This window comes from Dama dama, chromosome 4 (genome assembly GCF_033118175.1).
Source record: "Dama dama isolate Ldn47 chromosome 4, ASM3311817v1, whole genome shotgun sequence".
Lineage (NCBI taxonomy): Eukaryota > Metazoa > Chordata > Mammalia > Artiodactyla > Cervidae > Dama > Dama dama.
The window spans coordinates 7,773,291-7,786,156 of record NC_083684.1 but is presented as its reverse complement, the minus strand read 5'-3'; the positions used below and the strand labels follow the sequence as shown (position 1 = coordinate 7,786,156).

General features: G+C 39.4%; 1 long non-coding RNA gene across 2 annotated transcripts in view; it reads left to right on the top strand.

Moving 5' to 3' along the window:
* The window catches only part of LOC133052640 (uncharacterized), a 46,003-nt gene that overhangs the window by 5,168 nt on the left and 27,969 nt on the right, over window positions 1-12,866 (top strand). The window lies entirely within an intron of this gene.

Below are 12,866 nucleotides of genomic sequence, written 5' to 3'. Positions count from 1 at the left end.
GCCCAGTGTTTCTCATGATGTACTCGGCATATAAATTAAATAAGCAGGGTGACAGTATATAGCCTTGACATACTCCTTTTCCTGTTTGGAACCAGTCTGTTGTTCCATGTCCGGTTCTAACTGTTGCTTCCTGACCTGCATACAGATTTCTCAAGAGGCACGTCAGGTGGTCTGGTATTCCCATCTCCTTCAGAATTTTCCACAGTTTTTTGTGATCCTCACAGTCAAAGGCTTTGGTATAGTCAATAAAGCAGAAATAGATGTTTTTCTGGAGCTGTCTTGCTTTTTTCTGTGATCCAACGGATGTTGGCAATTTGATCTCTGGTTCTTCTGCCTTTTCTAAAACCAGCTTGAAAATCTGGAAGTTCATGGTTCACGTACTGTTGAAGCCTGGCTTGGAGAATTTTGAGCATTACTTTTGCTAGCATGTGAGATGAGTGCAGTTGTGCAGTAGTTTGAGCATTCTTTGGCATTGCCTTTCTTTGGGCTTGGAATGAAAACTGATCTTTTCCAGGCCTGTGGCCACTGCTGAGTTTTCCAGATTTGCTGGCATATTGAGTGCAGCACTTTCACAGCATCATCTTTGAGGATTTGAAATAGCTCAACTGGAATTCCATCACCTCCACTAGCTTTGTTCATAGTGATGCTTCCTAAGGCCCACTTGACTTCACATTCCAGGATGTCTGGTTCTAGGTGAGTGATCACACCATCGTGATTATCTGAGTCATGAAGATCTTTTTTGTACAGTTCTTCTGTGTATTCTTGCCACCTCTTCTTAATATCTTCTGCTTCTGTTAGGTCCATTCCAGTTCTGTCCTTTATCAAACCCATCTTTGCATGAAGTGTTCCCTTGGCATCTCTAATTTTCTTGAAGAGATCTCTAGCCTTTTCCATTCTATTGTTTTCCCCTATTTCTTTGCATTGATCACTGAGGAAGGCTTTCTTATCTCTCCTTGCTATTCTTTGGAACTCTGCATTCAAATGGGTGTATCTTTCCTTTTCTCCTTTGCTTTTTACTTCTCTTCTTTTCACAGCTTCTTGTAAGGCCTCCTCAGACAGCCATTGTGCTTATTTGCATTTCTTTTTCTTGGGGATGGTCTTGATCCCTGTCTCCTGTACAGTGTCACGAACCTCTGTCCATAGCTCTTCAGGCACTCTATCAGATCTAGTCCCTTAAATCTGTTTCTCAATTCCACTGTATAATCGTAAGGGATTTGATTTAGGTCATACCTGAATGGTCTAATGATTTTCCCTACTTTCATTAATTTAAGTCTGAATTTTGCAATAAGGGGTTCATGATCTGAGCCACAGTCAGCTCCCGGTCTTGTTTTGCTGACTGTATAGAGCTTCTCCATCTTTGGCTGCAAAGAATATAATCAGTCTGATTTCAGTGTTGGCCATCTGGTGATGTCCAATTGTAGAGTCTTCTCTTATGTTGAAAGAAGGTGTTTGCTATGACTAGTGCGTTCTCTTGGCAAAACTCTATTAGCCTTTGCCCTCGTTTATTATGTACTCCAAGGCCAAATTTGCCTGTTACTCCAGGTATCTCTTGACTTCCTACTTTTGCATTCCAGTCCCCTATAATGAAAAGGACATCTTTTTGGGTGTTAATTCTAGAAGGTCTTGTAGGTCTTCATAGAACCGTTCAGCTTCAGCTTCTTCAGCATTACTGGTCGGGTCATAGACTTAGATTACCGTGATATTGAATGGTTTGCCTTGGAAACGAACAGAGATCATTCTGTCATTTTTGAGATTGCACGCAAGTACCGCATTCAGGACAGTATGAGTGGTGAGCGGCGACTGCGCGGCGCTGGAGTGGTGAGCGGCTGAGAGGGGATACCCCACGTCCAAGGTAAGGAGCGGTTGCTGCGCTTTGCTGTAGCAGCTGTGAAGAGATACGCCACGTCCAAGCTAAGAGAAACCCCAGTAAGACGGTAGGTGCTGAGAGAGGGCATCAGAGGGCATCAGAGGGCAGACAGACTGAAACCACAGTCATAGACAACTAGCCAATCTGATCACATGGACCACAGCCTTGTCTAACTCAGTGAAACTAAGCCATGCCCTGTGGGGCCACCCAAGACGGACGGGTCATGGTGGAGAGTTCTGACAAAATGTGGTCCACTGGAGAAAGGAATGGCAAACGACTTCAGTATTCTTGCCTTGAGAACCCTGTGAACAGTATGAAAAGGCAAAAAGATAGGACACTGAAAGATCAACTCCCCAGGTCGGTAGGTGCCCAGTATGCTACTGGAGAGCAGTGGAGAAATAACTCCAGAAAGAATGAAGGGATGGAGCCAAAGCAAAAACAACACCCGGTTGTGGATGTGACTGGTGATGGAAGCAAGGTCCGATGCTGTAAAGAGCAATATCGCATAGGAACCTGGAATGTTAGGTTCATGAATCAAGGCAAACTGAAAGTGGTCAAACAGGAGATGGCAAGAGTGAATGTCGACATGTTAGGAATCAGCGAACTAAAATGGACTAGAATGGGTGAATTTAACTCAGATGACCATTATATCTACTATTGTGGTTCTACTCTCAGAAGTTAAATAAGTGCCTTCTAGATTTTTAAAACTATTAAATAGTCTCAGAGGGAGGAAAGCAAGGATGTGGAGTGTGAGGGAAATCCATAAGGAAGTCTTTCTTACATGGCAAAGCTCAGTTAGAAGGTAATGATGAGGTCCCACGAGAAACATTACACAGCTGAATTTAATTTATTGTATAGCATACCCCATTCTGCTTTTTATTGGATTATAAAGATCTGATCCCTGTCATTAAGGAGGATAGGAATTTATTCTAACTCCACCATCAAGCCTGTCACCTGGAAAGAGAAATTTTTGTAGAGAGGGCTTTACAGGAGTTGTAAGTTCAGAGGGCTAGGGTCATTTAAAAAGCACTATCCACGGAGAGAAACAAAGCTAACAGGAGGCCCAAGGGAATTCCAGAAACTCAGACCTGAAGAACATGGATAGGAATTATTAGAACTTTGTACAGCTTCTTAAATTTAGAGACAGTCTCTGGTGTGGGATGAATTGTGTACCCCCATCTCCTGCCCCAAAACATGTTTTAAGTCTGAACCCTTGTTATTTGTGAATGTGATTTTAATTCGGAAATAAGGTTTCTGTAAAGAAAGCTGAGTGCTGAAGAATTGATGCTTTTGAACTGTGGTGTTGGAGAAGACTCTTGAGAGTCCCTTGGATTGCAGGGAGATCCAACTAGTCCCATCCAAAATCAGTCCTGAATATTCATTGGCAGGACTGATGCTGAAGCTGAAACTCTAGTACTTTGGCCACCTGATGCGAAGAACTGACTCTTTGGAAAAGACCCTGATGCTAGGAAAGATTGAAGGCAGGAGGAGAAGGGGACGACAGAGGATGAGATGGTTGGATGGCATCACTGATTCAGTGGATATGAGTTTGAGCAAGCTCCGGGAGGTTGCCAGGGAAGCCTGGTGTTCTGTAGTCCATGGGGTTGCAAAGAGTCGGACATGACTGAGCGACTGAACTGAGCTGAAGGTTTCTGCAGATTTTATCCAAGGTAAGATGAGGTCATACTGGATTAGGGTGGGTCCTAACCCAGTGTCTGGTGTCTTTATAAGAGAAAGAAGGAGGTTTGAATACAGAGACAGTGGGAGCACATACACACTGAGGGAAGATTCTGGAAGCAGAGATTGAAATTATGCAGCTGCAACCAAAGAGCACAAAGGATTGTGGGCAACCACTAGAAACCAAGAAGAGGGAAAGAGGGAGCCTTCTCTCAACTCTTTAGAGGGAGCGTGGCCATGCTACTACCTTGATTTCAGACTTATAGTGTCCAGAATTAAGAGAGGATAAATTTCTGTTGTTTTAAACCTCCAGGTCTGTATAGTAACTTGTCACTGCTGTCCTCATACATTCTGCATCTTCATTACTTTTCCTGGGCATTACCTAGTTCCCTACTGCAGTTATAGCAGTTCAGTTCAGCTCAGTTGTGTCCAACTCTTTGCAACCCCATGAATTGCAACACATCAGGCCTCCCTGTCCATCACCAACTCCTGGAGTCCACCCGAACCCATGTCCATTGAGTCGGTGATGCCGTCCAACCATCTCATCCTCTGTCGTCCCCTTCTCCTCCTGCCCTCAATCTTTCCCAGCATCAGGGTCTTTTCCAGTGAGTCAGCTCTTCGCATCAGGTGGCCAAAGTATTGGAGTTTCAGCTTCACCATCAGTCCTTCCAGTGAACACCCAGGACTGATCTCCTTTAGGATGGACTGGTTGGATCTCCTTGCAGTCCAAGGGACTCTCAAGAGTCTTCTCCAACACCACAGTTCAAAAGCATCAATTCCTCTGTGCTCAGCTTTCTTTGTAGTCCAATTCTCACATGCATACATGACCACTGGAAAAACCATAGCCTATGCTTATATATTTTTTCTAATGCACACTGTTCATCCTTTGTAGGGTTGAATCACGGCTTGATATATCCCATCAGTTTTGTAAAATTCTTGGTCAGTATCTTCTCAGATACAGCTTCTTCCCCATTCTCACCTTTTACCCCAAAAAGTTCCCTTGTCCTGTTTCATTTTTTATCTCCTCTCTGCCAACCCTTGCCAACCACTAATGTGCTTTTACTTTATAGATTGGTTTTGACTTTCTCTAATATCATATAAATAAATGAAATTATACAGAATATACTGTTTTGTATCTAGTTTCTTTCTCTGTTATGTTTTTGACATTAACTCCTATTTTAGTGTATGTCAATATTATCGTCTTCTTTATCTGTATGTATTTATATATATATAATTTGTTTATCCATTCATATGTTGATTGACATTTGGGTTGTTTCTAGTTTGAAACCATTATGAATAAAGCTGCTGTGAACATCTGTGTGTAATCTTTAGGTTAAGTACCTGGGAAGTAGAATAACTGGATCACACAATAATTGTTCAATTTTATAAGAAACTGTCAAACTGTTTTCTAGAGTATTTGTATGATTTTAGGTTCCCTTTAGGAATGTTTGAGTTGCAATTCTCCATATCCTTGCCAACACATGTAAATGTTAATCATTTAAGTTTTAGCTATTCTAGTGGGTATTTGTATCACTTTGTGGTTTTAATTTGTACTTTACTGCTGTCCAGTGACATTGACCATGTTTTCATGTGTTCATTAAGTACTTGGATATCTTTCGTGATGTGTCTATCTAAATCTTTTGTCAATTTAAAAACTGACTTGTCTTTTTTTTATTGAGAATTTGAAATTGCCTTATATTCTATATAAAAGTACTTGGTTAATTATATACGTTCAGAATATCTTCTGGTCTGAGACTTGCACTTTCTTTTAAATAAATTTATTTATTTATTTGACTGCACTGGGTCTTAGTTGTGGCATGCGGGATCTAGTTCCCTGACCAGGGACTGAACCCAGGCTGCCTGCATTGGGAATGCAGAGTCTTAGCCACTGGACCAACCAGGAAAGGTCCTTGCACTTTCATTTTTTAATGATGTTTTTTTCTAGAGCAGTTTTTAGTTTTAATGATGTTCAGTTTATTGTTCTTTTGCTAAGTCGTGTCTGACTCTTTGTGACCTCATAGACTGCAGCACACCAGGCATATCTGTGCTTTACTGTTTTCTAGAGTTTGCTCAGATTCATGTCCATTACGTCTGTAGTGCTATCCAACCATCTCATCCTCTGCTGCCCTCTTCTTTGGCCTTCAATCTTTCCCAGCATCATGGTCTTTTCCAATGAGTTGGCTTTTCACATCAGATGGCCAAAGTATTGGAGCTTCAGCATCAGTCCTTCTAATGAATATTCGGGGTTTATTTCCTTTAGGATGGACTGGTTGGATCTCCTTGTAGTCCAAGGGACTCTCGTGAGTCTTCTCCAGCACCACAGTTTGAAAGCATCAGTTCTTTAGTGCTCAGCCTTCTTTATGGCCTAACTCTCACATCCATACTTAACTACTAGAAAAACCATAGCTTTGACTATATAGACCTTTGTTGGCAAAGTGATGTCTCTGCTTTTTGTCTCTGCTGTCTGGGTTTGTCATAGCTTTCCTTTTGAGGAGCAAGCGTCTTTTTTTTTGATATCCATATGGAAAAAAAGTGAATCTTAATCCTCCTTTCACACAAAAATGAACACAAAGTATATCACAGCTCTAAATGTAAAAAATGAAACTATATATTCCAGAAAGAAAATCTCTGTGACTGTGGTATAGAAAGATTGCTTAGATAGAACACAAAATGCGTGAGTCATAAAATTAACATTGATGTTCATTCATTTTTAATTTTGACTCATGCGTTTTTGTCCTATCTAAGCATTCTTTGTCTACCTCAGAGTCACAGAGATTTTCTTTGTGAAATATATAGCTTCAGTTTTTACGTTTAAATCTCTGATCTGTTTTGTGTTCATTCTTGTGTGAGGGGAGGGTTAAGGTTCATTTTTTTCCCTATGGATATCCAGTTCTTTTAGTACCATTTTTACCTTTCCCAACTGAATTACCATTGCTTCTAATAAGGAAGGAGTACCACCTTTTGAACAATCCTTCTGTGGTAATAATTACAATCTGTCAAAAAGATGAAAGTTTAACTGCTTGAATACAAGGGTAACAAGCAAAAGCAGGCAGAAACTGGATGAGTATCTGTTTGGAAAAGGAGAATGGCACTGCATGAATGTCCCATGTTTACCACATTTTCTACCCCAATGTGCAGGCCAAGGTAAAACTTGAAAAGGATGTTGACAGACTTTCCAACTGAGTAGCCAGAGGTCAGGATTTGGGGTAACCCCAGCAGCTGGGAGGGTCCCCAGGTGGCGCTAGTGGTAAAGAACCTGCTTGCCAGTGCAACAGACATAAGGGATATGAGTTTGATCCCTGGGTCAGAAAGACCCCCTGGAGGAGGGCATGGCAACCCACTCCAGTATTCTTGCCTGGAGATTTGCATGGACAGAGGAGCCTGGCAGGTTACAGTCCATGTGGTTACAAAGAATCATACATGACTGAAGCCACTTGGCACACACGCCACACAGCAGCTGGAAAGTTAGTGGGGAGATGACAGACTCACAAAGGGGAGCTCTAAATTTTGTTTATAAACTCACCATAGCATCGCTTGATCCCTGAACTGGGCTTGCATGAGACAGTTTTCAAGCAGTCCAGATAAATCTAAAAGGTCTGAACAGAGATTTCAGCGGTTGCCCACACAGGAAAAGCACTTTGGTGTTTTTACTTCAGCCAAGTTAACTGCCTATTGCAATAAAAATATCATCGTTGCAATAAAAGTATCCATCAGAGAACCAGAAAACAATTCAGAATCTCTCATAAGTCATTCAGAATGTCCAAAATATCGTAAAAAAAAAAAAAAATCTAGATACACAAACAGGAAAATGTGATCCTTGTCCAAGAGAAAAGGCAATCAATGGAATCTGACTTCAGCGTGATTGAGAAGTTGAATTAGAACACAAGAATTTTAAAGCAACATCATAGATATGCTCGATAATACAAGGGAACATGTATTGTAATAAACTAAGAGATAGGATATCACCGAAAAAGTATAGGTAGAACTGTTTTTAAAAAGTACTGGTGGTGGGTAATTCTAGAGTTGGAAAAACAGTACTTACCCCTCCCCCAAACCCCCTCCAATCTATGGGTGGTCTCAAAAGCAGACTGGCTTTTTGTTCTATTTGGCACTCACTCTTATGTTGATTTATATGTCTATCCATTATGCTGTTACCATACACTGCTTTGAAATTAGGTATAATAATTCTTTAAGTCTGTATGTAATACTTAGTATCTAGTAGTGTCACTCTTCTAGCTTTTTATATCCCTTTAAGATATCTTTGTGATTGTTGGCCCTTTTCTGTATAAATTTTTAATCAGCTTGTCAGTTTCTGCAAGAAGTTTGCAGAAAATCTGTTTGGGATCATACTGAATCTGTGTTAGACCAATAAGCTGGCAGTTATCTCATATGATTTTTTGAATCATGTGATATCTATTTTCTTTCCTTTTGCATTGTCTTTAAATTCAGTTGTGTTTTCAGTGTTTTAAATTAAAATATTAAAAATATTAAATATTTAAATTTTAAATATTAATTAAAAATATTAAATAAATTAAAATATTAAAAGCAGCAAGGGAGAAACAACAAATAACACACAAGGGGATTCCCATAAGGATAACAGCTGATCTATCAATAGAAACCCTCCAGGCCAGAAGGAAATGGCAGGACATACTTAAGGTAATGAAAGAGAATAACCTACAACCTAGATTACTGTACCCAGCAAGGATCTCATTCAGATATGAAGGAGAATTCAAAAGCTTTACAGACAAGCACAAGCTAAGAGAATTCAGCACCACCAAACCAGCTCTTCAACAAATGCTAAAGGATCTTCTCTAGACAGGAAATGCAGAAAGGTTGTATAAACGTGAACCCAAAACAACAAAGTTAATGGCAACGGGAACACACCTATCAATAATTACCTTAAATGTAAATGGGTTGAATGCCCCAACCAAAAGACAAAGATTGGCTGAATGGATACAAAAACAAGACCCCTATATATGCTGTCTACAAGAGACCCACCTCAAAACACGAGACACATACAGACTAAAAGTGAAGGGCTGGAAAAAAATATTTCACGCAAACGGAGACCAAAAGAAAGCAGGAGTCGCAATACTCATATCAGATAAAATAGACTTTCAAATAAAGAATGTGAAAAGAGACAAAGAAGGACACTACATAATGATCAAAGGATCAATCCAAGAAGAGGATATAACAATTATAAATATATATGCACCTAACATAGGAGCACCGCAATACGTATGGCAAATGCTAACGAGTATGAAAGAGGAAATTAATAGTAACACAGTAATAGTGGGAGACTTTAATACCTCACTCACAACTATGGATAGATCAACTAAACAGAAAATTAATAAGGAAACACAAACCTTAAATGACACAATGGACCAGCCAGACCTAATTGATATCTATAGGACATTTCACCCCAAAACAATCAACTACACCTTTTTCTCAAGTGCACACGGAACCTTCTCCAGAATAGATCACATCCTGGGCCACAAATCTGGTCTTGGAAAATTCAAAAAAATTGAAATCATTCCAGTCATCTTTTCTGATCACAATGCAGTAAGATTAGATCTCAATTACAGGAAAAAAATTGTTAAAAATTCAAACATATGGAGGCTAAATAACACGCTTCTGAATAAGCAACAAGTCATAGAAGAAATCAAAAAAGAAATCAAAATATGCATAGAAACGAATGAAAATGAAAACACAACAACCCAAAACCTATGGGACACTGTAAAAGCAGTGCTAAGGGGAAGGTTCATAGCATTACAGGCTTACAAAAGAAACAATAAAAAAGTCAAACAAATAACCTAATTCTACACCTAAAGCAATTAGAGAAGGAAGAAATGAAGAACCCCAGGGTTAGTAGAAGGAAAGAAATCTTAAAAATTAGGGCAGAAATAAATGCAAAAGAGACTAAAGAGACCATAGCAAAAATCAACAAAGCTAAAAGCTGGTTTTTTGAAAAAATAAACAAAATTGACAAACCATTAGCAAGACTCATTAAGAAACAAAGAGAGAAGAACCAAATTAACAAAATTAGAAATGAAAATGGAGAGATCACATCAGACAACACTGAAATACAGAGGATCATAAGAGACTACTACCAGCAGCTCTATGCCAATAAAATGGACAACTTGGATGAAATGGACAAATTCTTAGAAAAGTATAACTTTCCAAAACTGAACCAGGAAGAAATAGAAGATCTTAAGAGAGCCATCACAAGCAAGGAAATCGAAACCGTAATCAGAAATCTTCCAGCAAACAAAAGCCCAGGACCTGATGGCTTCACAGCTGAATTCTACCAAAAATTTAGAGAAGAGCTAACACCTATCTTATTCGAACTCTTACAGAAAATTGCAGAAGAAGGTCAACTTCCAAACTCATTCTATGAGGCCACCATCACCGTAATTCCAAAACCAGACAAAGATGCCACAAAAAAAGAAAACTACAGGCCAATATCACTGATGAACATAGATGCAAAAATCCTTAACAAAATTCTAGCAAACAGAATCCAACAACATATTAAAACATACACCATGACCAAGTGGGCTTTATCCCAGGAATGCAAGGATTCTTTAATATCCGCAAATCAATCAATGTAATACACCACATTAACAAATTGAAAGATAAAAACCATATGATTATCTCAATAGATGCAGAGAAAGCCTTTGACAAAATTCAACACTCATTTATGATTAAAACTCTCCAGAGAGCAGGAATAGAAGGAACATACCTCAACATAATAAAAGCCATATATGACAAACCCACAGCAAGCATTACCCTCAATGGTGAAAAATTGAAAGCATTTCCCCTGAAATCAGGAACAAGACAAGGGTGCCCACTCTCACCACTACTATTCAACATAGTGTTGGAAGTTTTGGCCACAGCAATCAGAGCAGAAAAAGAAGTAAAAGGAATCCAGATAGGAAAAGAAGAAGTGAAACTCTCGCTGTTTGCAGATGACATGATCCTCTACATAGAAAACCCTAAAGACTCTACCAGAAAATTACTAGAGCTAATCAATGAATATAGTAAAGTTGCAGGATATAAAATTAACACACAGAAATCCCTTGCATTCCTATACACTAACAATGAGAAAACAGAGAAATTAAGGAAACAATATCATTCACCATTGCAACAAAAAGAATAAAATACTTAGGAGTACATCTACCTAAAGAAACAAAAGACCTATACATATAAAACTATAAAACACTGATGAAAGAAATCAAAGAGGACACAAACAGATGGAGAAACATACCGTGTTCATGGATTGGAAGAATCAATATTGTCAAAATGGCTATTCTACCCAAAGCAATCTTTAGATTCAATGCAATCCCTATGAAGCTACCAACGGTATTTTTCACAGAACTAGAACAAATAATTTCACAATTTGTATGGAAATACAAAAAACCTCGAATAGCCAAAGTAATCTTGAGAAAGAAGAATGGAACTGGAGGAATCAACCTGCCTGACTTCAGACTCTACTACAAAGCCACAGTCATCAAGACAGTGTGGTACTGGCACAAAGACAGAAATATAGACCAATGGAACAGAATAGAAAGCCCAGAGATAAATCCACGAGCCTATGGACACCTTATCTTTGACAAAGGAGGCAAGGATATACAATGGAAAAAAGACAACCTCTTTAACAAGTGGTGCTGGGAAAACTGGTCAGCCACTTGTAAAAGAATGAAACTAGAACACTTTCTAACACCATCCACAAAAATAAACTCAAAATGGATTAAAGATCTAAATGTAAGACCAGAAACTATAAAACTCCTAGAGGAGAACATAGGCAAAACACTCTCCGACATAAATCACAGCAAGATCCTCTATGACCCACCTCCCAGAATATTGGAAATAAAAGCAAAACTAAACAAATGGGACCTAATGAAACTTAAAAGCTTTTGCACTACAAAGGAAACTATAAGTAAGGTGAAAAGACAGCCCTCAGATTGGGAGAAAATAATAGCAAATGAAGCAACAGACAAAGGATTAATCTCAAAAATATACAAGCAACTCCTGCAGCTCAATTCCAGAAAAATAAGTGACCCAATCAAAAAATGGGCCAAAGAACTAAACAGACATTTCTCCAAAGAAGACATACAGATGTCTAACAAACACATGAAAAGATGCTCCACATCACTCATTATCAGAGAAATGCAAATCAAAACTATAATGAGGTACCATTACACGCCAGTCAGGATGGCTGCTATCCAAAAGTCTACAAGCAATAAATGCTGGAGAGGGTGTGGAGAAAAGGGAACCCTCTTACACTGTTGGTGGGAATGCAAACTAGTACAGCCGCTATGGAAAACAGTGTGGAGATTCCTTAAAAAACTGGAAATAGAACTGCCATATGACCCAGCAATCCCACTTCTGGGCATACACACTGAGGAAACCAGATCTGAAAGAGACATGTGCACCCCAATGTTCATCACAGCACTGTTTATAATAGCCAGGACATGGAAGCAACCTAGATGCCCATCAGCAGATAAATGGATAAGGAAGCTGTGGTACATATACACCATGGAATATTACTCAGCCGTTAAAAAGAATTCATTTGAATCAGTTCTAATGAGATGGATGAAACTGGAGCCCATTATAGAGAGTGAAGTAAGCCAGAAAGATAAAGAACATTACAGCATACTAACACATATATACGGAATTTAGAAAGATGGTAACGATAACCCTATACGCAAAACAGAAAAAGAGACACAGAAGTACAGAACAGACTTTTGAACTCTGTGGGAGAAGGTGAGGGTGGGATGTTTTGAAAGAACAGCATGTATATTATCTATGGTGAAACAGATCACCAGCCCAGGTGGGATGCATGAGACAAGTGCTCTGGCCTGGTGCACTGGGAAGACCCAGAGGAATCGGGTGGAGAGGGAGGTGGGAGGGGGGATCGGGATGGGGAATATGTGTAACTCTATGGCTGATTCATATCAATGTATGACAAAACCCACTGAAATGTGAAGTAATTAGCCTCCAACTAAAAAAAAAAAAAAAAAAGCAGTGTGTACATGTCCATCCCAAACTCCCTAGCTGTCTCTTCCCCCCATCCTTCCCCCCATCCTTCCCCCCATCCCCTACCCCTGCAGCCATAAGGTCGTTCTCTAAGTCTGTGAGTCTGTTTTGTAAGTATGTTCATTTGTTTTCCTTTCTTTTTAGATTCCACATGTAAGGGATGTCATAGGATACTTCTTCTTCTCTGTCTGACATACTTCACTCAGTATGACGATCTCTAGGCCCATCCATGTTGCTGCAGATGGCCTTAATTCATTCTTTTTAATGGATGAGTAATGTTCCATTGTAT